General features: G+C 37.5%; 1 protein-coding gene across 1 annotated transcript in view; it reads left to right on the forward strand.

Annotated features, from left to right (window-relative positions):
* Window positions 1-13,737, forward strand: part of tgfbr3 (transforming growth factor, beta receptor III) — a 142,878-nt gene that overhangs the window by 59,542 nt on the left and 69,599 nt on the right. The window lies entirely within an intron of this gene.

Consider the following 13,737-nt stretch of genomic DNA (forward strand, 5'->3'; position numbering starts at 1 on the left):
TCCGTGTCATCCATAGGTGACGGCGTTGTTCAGATAGCTGTTTTGTTTTTTCACATTGATTCACATTTACGGCTGGTATGCGATAGAAAGAGCGTTGATCTCCACCTCCACGGGCCGTGCAACCAACAATTAAACACGTTTTCACCATTTTTCACTGTCAATACTGCCTAAGGCTGCCACCCAATATGGCGGACGCGCTGAGTAGTCACATGAGTGTGACGTCACCTGAAAACCCCCTATTGGTGACTTAGAAACAACACTGTCAAGGAACGCTAAGGACAGCGGAAACATGCAAGAGGAGGAGAGTTTAGTGTCGGAGGTCGTGGATGAGTCTCCTCCGTCATCCATTTTTTCTTTAGAGGAGGAAAGCGGGGACGAAGATGTTGTGGAAGAGGACGCCAGGGCGGCAGAAGCTTGGTTTGGTGTAGAAGGCTTCCAGCCGTACATGTTTGAGCCCTTGCCTCGCAACGCTGCCAGTTCTGTTAGCTCTACGCCTGCCGAAGACACAGACGTCCATCCCCGTGAACACTGGGACGCAACTCAATGGGAAAGGAAAGGATTCTGATTTCAACCGTTGCGTATATTAGCTGCGACATATGAATCAATATGCTTTGACCGTAAAAATGTGATTGACAGATAACCTTTGATATATGATTGGCCGAATTTAGGTGTACAGGCTGACGTATAACTATGTGGTCTGCATAAAATAATGAAGAAAAAAAAAGATTTTAAGACAGGATTTTGCTTTTGTAAATAGAAATTTTCTAACTTTTGGGACAATATCATCTGATAAAGAGTACATTTATTTACATGTTTAAGCCAGAGTGATTAGACATTTAGATATTACTTCCCTACAACTTTAAAGCTAAACTGTTTTAAACACAGGCAGCCTAGCTTTCTTTGTTCGCTGACGTAGCAGCTAACCTGTCTGATTGTCGTGCAATGGTTAAGTGTACGCTGATCTTGTCAGGCTGAAATGCAAATGTAACAGAAGTTGTTTGAATGTTTCTTTCTGCATGCATATTACTATGGGTATGCTGATCTGACAGAACACCGACAACTGGTACAGAGAGTAACAGGTTCATCATGTTCGCAAATTTTAGACTTACGCACGTATTTTTGCAAAGGTGTAACTTCTAAACTTGTATTCATACACATGTCACATGTATGTTCGCTTTTATATTGATGAATTAATACAGATTTGTCTACTTACATTTGCGAATTCACAAACTTACGCTTTCTTTTTTTTTATTGCGTTATCTGACCGTGTAAAGCTGGCCGTCTTTAAGTGTTAGCCCATTTTAACGTTTTACTCTCTTTTAGTATCTGTTTTTATAAAGCCTCTAGGCACAATCATGTCTAGACGTTTTGTTTTATCTCTTCCTTCGGTCATTTGCATTTGTCTGAAATAAGAAGGGGTGTCGTCTTCGTCTTTAGCAGCCCTGAACAAGAGGAACAGAAACCCCTTTCCTCTCTTTTACGCATTTTTTGAAGGTAGAGCAGGATGGACCCGATTCGAAAGCATCATCTATAAATAGGCCACGGAAGGTTACCGCGAAAGCTGTAGCTTCACAAATCTGTGGTTTCCTTAAAAGAACAACAAATCAGTTTCAGTGTTTCAGAGAATGAAAGTGAGTTTTATTGAAAAAGAGAGACATAACATTCATATTTCATCCTTCAGGGATCTTTTATTTGGACATGATTGAGTTTTCTCAATTGGTGAAAAAACGATTTTTCAGCTCAAATTTAGGGCAAATACAATAATTGTAAGAGAAATATAGTAATTTTTAGATCATGTTTGTACTGTTTGATCAGGCAAACTGTTTCCCTCATTGTGAAAATCAGACTATTGTGTTATTACATATTTTCTGCATTATAAGTAGAATATTGCTCCATGCTGGTGAGCCATAGTCTCATGTACTAGCTTGGTGATTGTTTGATTGCTGCAAAGTGCGGTGCAAAAATGAGCTTTTCAAAGCAGAGCCCCTGAGGGTGGAGGACTGATAAACACACCATGTCAGAGATATCTCAAATCGTTCCTCTTTCTCTAATCAGTACTACAGACATCAGATGCGGCCGCAGACCCTGATCAGGGTGAGGCAGAGCAGATGATTGCTTTATCAGCTGGAATTCACAGATATCAGGGACTAGCTGGAGGAGTTCAACAGGCACAAACAACTGGTGAGAACTGATCTAAGCCGAGCTCACATACTAAACAAAACACACACAGTCAAAGCCGAGGCAGTTTGCTCTCCGCTTCACTCAGCAGGACTCTAACTTCACTTTAGAACCAAAGCAAGAAGATTGCCACACCGTCGTCTGCTTAAGTGTTCTCCTCAGGCTTAGCTGGTCGTTGTAGCTGAAATATTCAAACTTTAATGAAACATTAGCACAAAACAAAAAGATCAAAATTTAGCTTAAAACTCTTGCTTTTAAAAGACGTATCTGAAGCACCTGCAGCAGTTCTATCTGGGCAAAACCTGATGCAGCCAACTGTGCAGACCCACAAATACTACAACAGATTGCCTCCAGTATGTACACAAATGATTGCTTGTATGTTTCTTGATTAAAGCACATTAAAAGATAAAGATGGTAGGTAGACACGCAGCACATCACTATCCCACAATGCTCCACTGGATACGAGGATTGCGAGTCCATTATAAGTCCATTTATGGGGAGCTTAAAGGAGTAGAACCACATGCACATCAGCAGAGGGCTGATCAGTGAACTCATGGAATCCTACATTTAGGGCTTCTGCTCTGCATTTGCCTGAAATCCATGAAAAATTAAAAAGCAGTTTCAGCATAATTATAAAATATATAAAGGCTTTTAGAAGTATTTGCCACCCCGATGCTTTTATGGTAGATCAGTATGCTTTACGATATATTTAATAACAAAAACCTAAAGAAGATTTTAAATGTATTTTTATTTAGCCCATTTTACTCCCTACCACCCCCAGCTAGCCACACTAAAGCGTAACTCAGTGTTGAATCTAACTGGACCAGTCGCAGCGTTGGGGGCGGGACTTTATGATGCGCCACTCTGAACGACTTCCTGTTTTTTCCGGTTACATGACAGCAAGATGGCATTCGCAATGGAGCGATGTTTTAGTAATGCCCTTATGTGTTACGTTAGATTGATCTAACTTTGAAACCTCAACAACGGCCAGCTTCAGGGTCCTTTCTTTTTAAAAGGACCTATTTGCTATTTTTGGCTTGACATGTTTCACGGAATACAAAATTACAAAAACAGAGCGTGTCTCTTGTATTTTTTGTATCACATCCATAGTTATCTGATTGGTTGTAACCCGATGATGCTGACCCGCCTTTTAAATCGAGCTCTACCGGCTGTTTACCTGACGGATACGCTTTGTATACGTCATATAATCACGTCATTGGTTTGCCAGGCTGAGGCCCAACAATTCATTGCAACCAGTTTACATCAAAAGACATGTCGCCAATAAATATAACCACCCTGTATTCAATAGCTTATTATAAATTCTGTTGTTCTGTGAAGACCTGTGTGGTTTATTACAGAACAAAATTGAGTAAAGCCGGACCTACACTGTGCGTTAATTTTAGTCGTAGCATGTAGCTACAGCTCACACTGTACAACGAAACCGCAGGGTTTAAAAGTTTGCGGCTCACGATGTTTGTTCTTACACTGTGTGACCCGGCGCTCTGACGCGATCTAACTGCTCATACTGAACGTCTAAAAACCACGTCGGACTCAGCTCCGCAGTGAGACGGCGCTACTCGGACTCGTCTATCTGGAAGCCAAATGAGTAGAAGAAGAATATAAAGCGCACTAGAGAGAAATGCGCTGCCTTGGATATTTGTGCAATTTTGTGATCTAGAAAGAAAAGGCGACGACGTATTTAGACAAAGACATGGCTGAGCAAACGTGGCTACTACTGTCTGTCAATTTTACTGAAAGAACTCCATTCTACTCGCACCCCCGCCATGCTTCTGTGTTTTCGTCTCAGAGGAAGAAGAAGAACTGGGAAATTGGCCCGAAAAGGGCAAAAAAATCGTACAGTGTGCCCGGCTTACACTTCATCAAAGAGAAAAGATAACACAGCAAGCCTGCATGCACATTTATTTTGTCTCATTATTGTTTGATTACAAGCAAAAAATATGTTTTGTAAAATGAAATTTTGAAAAAAGGCAAATCAAAAATTTTGAAAAACCCTCCTAATTAAAAAAAAAGCTAGTTTTGAGACTAACTTTCCTCTTAATTTATATTTTATATTTTGTTTCTTTAGACCAATTTTTTTTCTCTTTTTATCCTACGTTGTCAAATTATAATTTTTTTTTTTACATTTTTTGTGCAAATTTTAAATTTTTTGAAATGTCTCCTTTTCAGATTGCGTATTTTAAATTGCTTTCTTTTCAAATTGCATTCATCAGATCATATTCTGTTCACTTTCAGCCCAATAAAAAACATGTGCTCCTGATGCTCACGTCGACCAATCAAAATGTGTTGCTAACATGAATGCAGATCTATAGAAATGTGTCTTCACCCCTCACTTCAGAGGAAAATCTGCCGTGGAAGTAAAAATAAAATAAAATTAGAAATTTAAATGCTGTTAAAAATGTCAAAATGAAATGCAAAAAAGAAACAATTGAAAATATTTTATTGGAACAATCAAATCTGAGGAAATAGCAAATTTACCCTCAAAAACTTTCCAGAAGTTTTCCAAGTTCTGAACATTTACTCTATTTTTATCTACAAATGGAAGTTTTTTCTTGCAGTTCTGGAACACAATTCACTCCATAACTGCAAAGATTTTTATCCAAACGTCTCATCTCACTTTGAACTCTTTTCTCTCGTCTTCCTTTGGTTTTATTTGCCATCTGACATTTAGCTGAGTGCAGACTGATAAGCATCGTGGTTCAGGGGAAAGGCTCCAGGTAGCTTCCCTATCGAGCTGGAAAATGTGGGTCGGACCGATAAGGTCGATCGACGGGCATTTTTTTTGCCGTCCTTTCATCAATGAGCTCCTTGGCTTCAGCTCTACATCCCTCCTTTCTTCCTTTGTTTAACTGCGGTGATCCAGAAAGAACCAAGATCTAGACAGACAAGATACGCCCTCATACACAAACACACATCAGATAGCTGGAAAGGTTGGTCCTTGGCAGGTCTAAGCTGCTGCTTCACAGACAGACCTCCGTGTTTTTAGGTTACCTTAGCAGAGCTTTTATGTCCTGCTTACTGTGGTGTAACTTTAGGTATCTGCATGTTTACCTTCAGCTTTCTTCTTGAAATATGAAAGCGATGATGTTTTGGGACGCTTCGTTCTTTCGTTCTTTCTTGAGCTGATAATTGCTTCCTGGGAGGGAGAGTGTTCTCCCAGATTAGCCTTTACTTTTTGCCTAATTAAAGGATGTTTTGTGTTTTCTTCTGAATCGCTGAGGCTCATCAGGCACTTAATTACCTCTGTCAATAAAGGAAACTCCCTTTTCCTGCCGGCCCGCTCCAACATTGGGCTGCTGGGTTGACTGCTGTTTACGCTACAGGCTTGGGAGTGTATCACATGACTATGTTGATGCCCACTCCTTATGAAACACTCTTGAAAGGTAGCGTAATTTACTCCCCTCAGGACATCATAACATTAGAACCACTTGTGCTGGATAGAATAAACAAATCACATTCAACATTTACGGCTCATGCTCGTCAGGAGACTTTGAAACCCGCCGTGTGGCTTTGTTTTGCTACGACGACCAATAAGCAGAACTTTTCCCGTTTTGTTTTCTGCAGTGATAAACGCTCAGAGGCGGCATTGTTTGCTGCGCTCTTTGATCGGCCCTGCCTCGCTGCTCCAGCTGTTGTTCCCTGTGTGAAGTTAATTTTTTGGTAATAGGATAAGCTTGGACAAACCTGCATCTGTGGCTGCTAGCAGACACACCCCTGTAATGTTAACAGACCCGGGACCAGATCCCCTAAATCCCGCTCTGCAGGCTCCTGTCTGCAGGCAAACATGGCTGGGTTCTCTGAGTGCAACAGAGACAGTTCAGCACAGCTGAAGCTTCACAACAGGTGTTTCCATGGGTTAGAGTAACTTTCAATAAAATGCACGTGGATGTGTCTTTATTTTTTATATAAGTCAATGAATGTAAGTAAATTTGTATATGTTCCTTGTTTTCCACTCATACATAGACGTGGCTTTGATGGTTGAACAGTGAGCAGGTCTAGAATTTAGAAATAAAATATAGAGTTACAATTATTACAATAAAATATTTCAAATTTACAAATTCTAGTTTTAAACTTATAATGAATAGTCACAAATGTACAATTTGTAATGACAAATTCATAAGAATAAATCACAAATTTAAGATAAAATTAGGATAACATTTTACTAAATTACAAGTTACAATGACTAATGTATAAGTATGAATCACAAATTTACGACATTTAGGTCAAATGGCAAACATATAAGGAGGAAACACATTTTTTTGGTAGAAATTGCTACAAATCTTTAATTTCAGGAGTATGAATCACAAGTTTACAATTATAAATTGCTAATTTACAATGAATCACGGCTTTACAATTACAAATCACAAATATACAATTTTAAATCACAATTTTAATCGTACAAATCACAAATTTACAAGTACAAGTTTCAAACTTATAATGAGGAATCACAATTGTACAATTTGTAATGACAAATTTATAAGAACAAATCAAAATTTAAGAAAGTTAATCACAAATTTAGGATAACATTTTACTAAACAAGTTACAATGACTAATGTATAAGTATGAATCACAAATTTACAACATTTAGGTCAAATGGCAAAACAAATTTATTAGTACAAATTGTTACAAATAATTAATTCTAGGAGTATTAATCACAAGTTTACAATTATAAATTGCAAATTTACAATGAATCACAGATTTACAATTACAAATCACAAATATACAATTTTAAATCACAATTTTAATCGTACAAATCACAAATTTACAAGTACAAGTTTCAAACTTATAATGAGGAATCACAATTGTACAATTTGTAATGACAAATTTATAAGAACAAATCAAAATTTAAGAAAGTTAATCACAAATTTAGGATAACATTTTACTAAACAAGTTACAATGACTAATGTATAAGTATGAATCACAAATTTACAACATTTAGGTCAAATGGCAAAACAAATTTATTAGTACAAATTGTTACAAATAATTAATTCTAGGAGTATTAATCACAAGTTTACAATTATAAATTGCAAATTTACAATGAATCACAGATTTACAGTTACAATTCACAAATATACAATTTTAAATCACAATTTTAAGTACAAGTTTCAAACTTATAATGAGGATCACAAATGTACAATTTGTAATGACAAATTGATAAGAAGAAATCAGAAATCTAAGAAAGTGAATAAAATTTAGGATGACGTCATACACACTGCGCTTTGTTTTAAAAAATATAAATATAAAAAATCTAACGGCGAATGTCTGGGGGACAGTGATTGGCCTCCATGTTCTGAATGCTGGCGTACCATAAAGAATAAATGATGAACAGTTTAGTTTGTGCCTATAACCTAACGCAATATCTTCAGAACGGCTCCAAATGACACAAAACTCATATGGGTGAGTAGAACATGATGGAATAACGTAAAATCATAAGGCCAATGTAAAAAAAAAACGGCGTTTCCCTTTAAGTGAGGTTCTTTTTAATGAGTCAAACAGGAAAATGCTTTTAATTTGAAGAACCGGATGTGTCTTTGTTTGGGGTGATGCCAGTTTAACAACAAGTCAATTAAATGCTGGACTTGCAGTAATTTTGATCTGAAATTAACTGAAGTTAGTTTCAGGATATTATCAAATTAAATAAAATAAATGTAGGATTTGTGTTTGCTCCTTGTTGTATGCTCAAAGTTTCACCTGATATCAGATTTAAATCTGTGAGAATACAAGTTTAGAAATTATGAATATAAGTTAGAAAGTTACATCTTTGCAACAATAGAAGTAGAAATCACAAATCCACAAAATTAAAAATAAAATCCACAAGTTTAAAAGCACCAATTGTACCATACATTTGCGATATGTACTCATAACCTATTTTTCTTAAACTTCTGATTTCTACTTGTAGGTTTGTGGTTTATATTCATAAATCTGTGATTTTTATTCTAACTTGTACTCGTAAATTTGTGATGAGATGTCAGGTCTAACACCTAAAACACTGTAAAACATGGAAAGAAAGGCACAGAGTCAGAATTCTTTTTACTCCCGAGGAGAGTAGGAAGAGACGTGCAGGTACATCTCCACCTCACTCTGCCGGTCTTCAGCTTTCTCCTCGCTATTTATTAAAGTCAGAGGGGGGGTCCCTAGTTACACAAGCTGAGGTTGCGCTAAAGGAAGAGGAAACAAGAAATACAATTCAATTTGCAGCCTCAGTGAACAGGTCAATTTGCATTTAAATGTCTTGTAGTCAAATGATCCGAGAACCTCCTGGTTTCGTTAAGCTTGAGCAATACTTCCTGAGAGTTGACCTATACTGCTTGTGCAACACCTCTCTGGAACAGTAATATGTCACACATTATACATCATAAGAACAAACATTAAGTATCTTATACATGATTATTCCAACATGAGATTTCATCGTTTTTTTCTATATTTTTAATTTTGTGATTTTACTTGTAAATTGAAAAACCTCACAGATGAAGATCTGATGTCACGTTTATCAATGAGTTGGCAATGAACGAACATAAATCCAAATGTATTTACATAGCTGACTTTCATTTACGTCTTTAACACATGCATTTCTTTTTAACATTTATCTTAGCCTGTATCTCGGCTGAACAACACATTTGTGATGTTAGCCAGAAAACAAACTGTTAGTGTCACTGATGAGTTGCTCAAAGAGCTACTTTGTTAGCCTGACGTAGTCCTACTCAATTCTAGTCAGAATCTGAGTCTGATACTGCTCCATAGAGCTGTGATTATGGGGCGTGTTTCGAACGAACCAGAAAAAAAATGCCTCTGCACTCAATTGGATAGACCTACAACCAATAAGAGCAACGGAGTGCGTGACGTATGTTAAGCGACCAAGGGAGCCAGCTTTTGCCGAATCCCGTAGGAAGGATGCCAAAAACATCTTTCTTTTCAACAAATGCCTTGATCGCGTTTCTCTGTTCCTCTTTTAAAATTAATTTGCTGTCGATATCTTCTAGAACAGACCTAATAGCAGAATCTACACACCTCAACTCTCCAGCGGCAGCCATTGTTGTTGTCACCCAAGCGCGCTTTGGTCATGTGGTTGATTACGTTACTGTTGATCATCTGTCCATCATCGTATAAAGCCCGCCCTGACAATTTGATTGGCCCGCCAGATATTGTGCGAGCATACTCCCGCTACTATTGAGCAATGCCAGACCGAACTTCCCGACCTCAAACCTTGTGGGCGGGACTAAGTTCGGAATGGCACCCAGGCTACCTCTTTGCCTCTACTGGGAGCAGAAATGATGGCTCTCTGGCTCACATCAGCGCTTCCTGATGGGAGAAAGCGTGCGTGTTGTTTGCAGAGCAGGCGCAGTGTGGTCAAAGGAGGCGCCTCCAGGAGGAGACGATCACTGCTCTATGTAAAAATAATGAAGGCCACTGCTTATGGAGGAAAACCCATAAAGATTACTGATAAATGCATGAAATAAGCCAAACATCGTCCACTTTGCGCATCATTTTTAAGAAGAAACAGCTTTATAACAGTTAAAAGCTCAAATAAATGCAATTTTTCAGGATACAGGTCATTACTCAGATGGGAAAGTGTTTATTATTTACTGTAATTGTTTAAATTCCTGGTTTACTTTAACTCCTGATTAGATTTTGATCTCTTCACGAGATAAATTTTACCCAGAAGACTGAATTTGCAATAGGACTGGTAGTTCGGTCTAAACTCTTTGTGTTTTCCACTTCAGTGTGACTGGATTCTCTGTAGCAGCCTTGAGTCACCAGTCCTCCTATCTACTTTATATCTTTGACTGTTTACCAGAAATAAATTAGAGCGAATTACTCAGAACTGTCACACCTTTCACACCTTTTGACCCTCCTTGCCTCCTGGCTTCTCACAGCTCGCTTTAATGCGAGCATGTGCAGGTGACTCACGTCTTCTGGAAAGATTTCTGTCTGGATTTGAAATTCCTCATTTTTTACAACTCTCCCCTGTTTCGCTATTATTCTTTCCTTTTTCTAACCCCCCCCTCCCGTTTTAACGAAGCCAGAGCCTCAAAGCCTAGCCAGGTATGATTATATCATGGTTGTTGTTATTCTCAGAGGAACAACACTTTTTTTCCAGTGTCTGGAGTAAAGACGGCGTGAAGAAAAGGATAGAGGGGGGGTAAATATTTGGAAGGAAGACGGCGAGTCTGTGATCTGTTTATTTAGATCCTCATCCAGATTGCCTCATAGATAAGTGTTTAGTAATTTCTTCCATTTTCTGGTCTCAGAGGGACGTTTGATTCTTGCAGCATCAGGGTATGAAAGGATCTGGTTTGTGTTCCTCTCCTTCAGGGCTAACGTCTTTGGGGTCTGACGTTTCATGCTTTCTCTGTTACTCTTCCTAAATGACTTCATCCGAGACCGTTTTTTTTAATTTTTTATGCATCAGTAGTTGTACTTCTGATGAAATCAATCCGATTTTCCAGAGAAGAAGACATCTGCAGCGAACATCATGTTCTGCCAGGATCCTGATGGGTTATACATTCTTATTTTTCCTGGTCAATTGGATTTCATCAATTGAAAGATGACTAGTGGTTCATTAGCGGGTGGAAAGAACCTGTGTGTGATGAAAGTTTGATATGAACAAGCCTGGTTTTCTCATCTGAAACTCTGAGGCCAGACGATGACACTGACCTGAAACTCTTCAGTCTTCTCTGTTTGACACATAAAAGATGTTTGCTTTTTCCATCTGATGCTTATCATCTAAAACTTTAAGATCATTTTCACCATTTTCCATCGATATCAAGTCTCTTCACCTACATACTATCAGCTGAGTGATGTGTAAATTATAAATAAGACCTTACATGATTTCTTTGTTTTGACAGTTTCTTTGCCTTTTTCATCTTTTTCTTCTGTCAACTTTTTATTTATTTATTTATTTATTTATTTATTTATTTATTTATTTATTTATTTATTTATTTATTTATTTATTTATTTATTTATATCCTTCTATCCTTTTTTTAAATATATATATGATTGTTATTATCCCTTTAGTTCTATAATTTGTTGGTACATAAACTGTTTCATTTGTTACCAGCTCTTATGTCATCATTTTCAAAGGCCTGCACACCTTTTGTTATTGTGTGCAGGGGCGCCTTTAGGAAATTTGGGGCCCTAGGCAAAGACAGGCAGGGGGCCCCTCTGAATTGAGAAGACAACACATAAACAGACTCATTCTACAGATAGAGAAATTTTAATAGAATAGACATCCATTATCTGTTCTCGGTTTTGTCCCTCTCTTCTTGTCCCTTTTCTTCTTGTTTTCCTCACTGGAAAAACGATCTTGAAATAAGTAAAAATAATTAAGTGTATTTATCCTTAATTTGAGTTGGTAAATGAGATAGTTTGCCAATGGAGTGAGTTTTTTTACTCTTAAAATAAGATAATTAGATAATATGCACTTGGAGTAAGAGAATGCAATTATGTTTTCTCATTTTAAGTGTAAATTGTCTTGTTTTATTGGCAAAATGTATCTTTTATTTACTCAATCCAAGAACAAATGCATTTATTTTAAGAAAAAAATCACTTATCTGGATTTAAATTTTTTCCAGTGTGTTTTGTACTCAGCTGACTTTTCATGCTGTCTCTAAAGGAATGAAAGATTTTTTCCAAGCACTAAGCTCACTTAGCTGATTGCTCCTTCCTGTGTTTCCAAAAAGGCCAAAGTAAATAACCCAGTCCTTCTTTTCACTGTAGACAAGCCATGATCTGCTTATCTGTTCTCCATTTTTCATTTGGATGAAATAATAGCTGCATGAATCATGACAGCAGACAAGATAGAGGAGAGCAGGAGGCGGGGTTACCAATCTACTCGCTCTGGAGAGCAGAGTTCGCTGCTTTCAGATGTTGTCTCCAAAGTCTCCAGTAGCAGAAAAAAGTCTCTAGATTTGGCGCTAGGAGCTTTTTAGAAATCAAAGTGCTAGAGGGGTCTGAAAAGTGGCTAAATATAGCGACTGAAGTTCGCAACACTGCTCTTTGCATGGTTTGTTTTGAAATGGTTTGCTGCTTTCTGTTTGGACCTTTCTGAACATGTGCAGCCAATGGACTGATCCAATATGGTGGACACTGAAGGGGGGGGCTGAGACACACTTAATATTATCAGCGTTCTGATGACATTTTAGCAAAAGGATTTTTATCAAAAACATAATTAATGTGGACAAATAAGGAATAGTTTTATAAACCGTACATTTACAGAGAGTTTTATGGGGCTCCCAGGAACTCGGGGGGCCTAGTATCACCTAATGGTAAATCCCCCCCCCGATTGTGTGTTAGAAAAACACAAATTAGCACATAATTGCTAAGCACTTGAAAAGCGTTTGATCATAATTAATCAATTAGTGAAATAATCATCAACTAATTTATTGATCCATTACTTAATATCTGGAGAATAAACCATTAGCTGAAATATGTTTGCATTTAAGGCAAAACAAACCATTTTGTCTCTAATAAAGCTCAAGTTTTAGTTTCACTTGGCTTCATTTCTGTATAAAATCCTCTTTAAGGCATCCTTTGCTCTACAATTATTAATCAAAAATAATTACCATATTCCTAGCAAATAAATCAATTGCAGCCTTACATGACCTAATGCAGTGTTTTTCAACTCTGGTCCTCAAGGCACACTGCCCTGCATGTTTTAGATGTTTCCCAGCTTTCATACACCTGTTATTAATTGATAGCAGATTATCAGGCTTTGCTCAACTGCAATCATCTGAATCAGGTGTGCTGAAGCTCAGAAACATCCAAAACATGCAGAGCAGTGTGCCTTGAGGACTATTTATTAGCATCTGTTCTCAAATCAGCTCCGAGCGGCTTCCTGTTTTACACTATGGGTAAAGCAGAGACAGCTAAACCACATCCTGTGGAGGAACGACTAATCATCCATCTAGATTATCAATCATTGTAATCTGTAGGATTAAAAAAAAGCAGGCAAAGAATCACTTTGATTAAGGCAGATCTGTTACTCTATTAAAATTCAAGCATGAAATGTTGTGTTTGCATCATTTTTTATTAATATTAACTTCTTTTTCTGGTTAACAGAGTCCATGAAAGTACAAAGATTGTGTTCTTGTAAGAAGCGAGGCGAATATATTTGGTAGCTGTAACTGATTAAATTACTTCAGGGGTCTTTAAGTCACATAATGTGAATCCTTATGGGTTGGGTTAGTGATTTACTGGCTGTTTCTGCTGAACACAGGATGGGGCTAATTGGATTAATGTGAGTAAAAGAGGCTTTTTAAGGACAGTGTGACTCTGCTCACCGAATCTTTCCCAACGGAGCCTCTGAGAAAGTAAACTCTGCAAGTTTGCATATTAAAGTCTAATTTGAACTGGATTAAATAAAGGATTATTGAATTGAATTGAATTTATGTCTAACTGAACAAAATGTCAAAAACAAGCTTAGTTGATTTGGTCTAAATGAGCCAGGCGAGTCCCAAACCAGCAAGAAGGTAACAAAATAAACTCCAAAAACTTACAAGTTTGGGTTTATTTCCATCATTCCTGTGGATTGTGAAAAATCGG

Source organism: Cyprinodon tularosa, unplaced genomic scaffold, assembly GCF_016077235.1.
Source record: "Cyprinodon tularosa strain WSP-4 unplaced genomic scaffold, ASM1607723v1 ctg858, whole genome shotgun sequence".
Taxonomy (NCBI): Eukaryota; Metazoa; Chordata; class Actinopteri; order Cyprinodontiformes; family Cyprinodontidae; genus Cyprinodon; species Cyprinodon tularosa.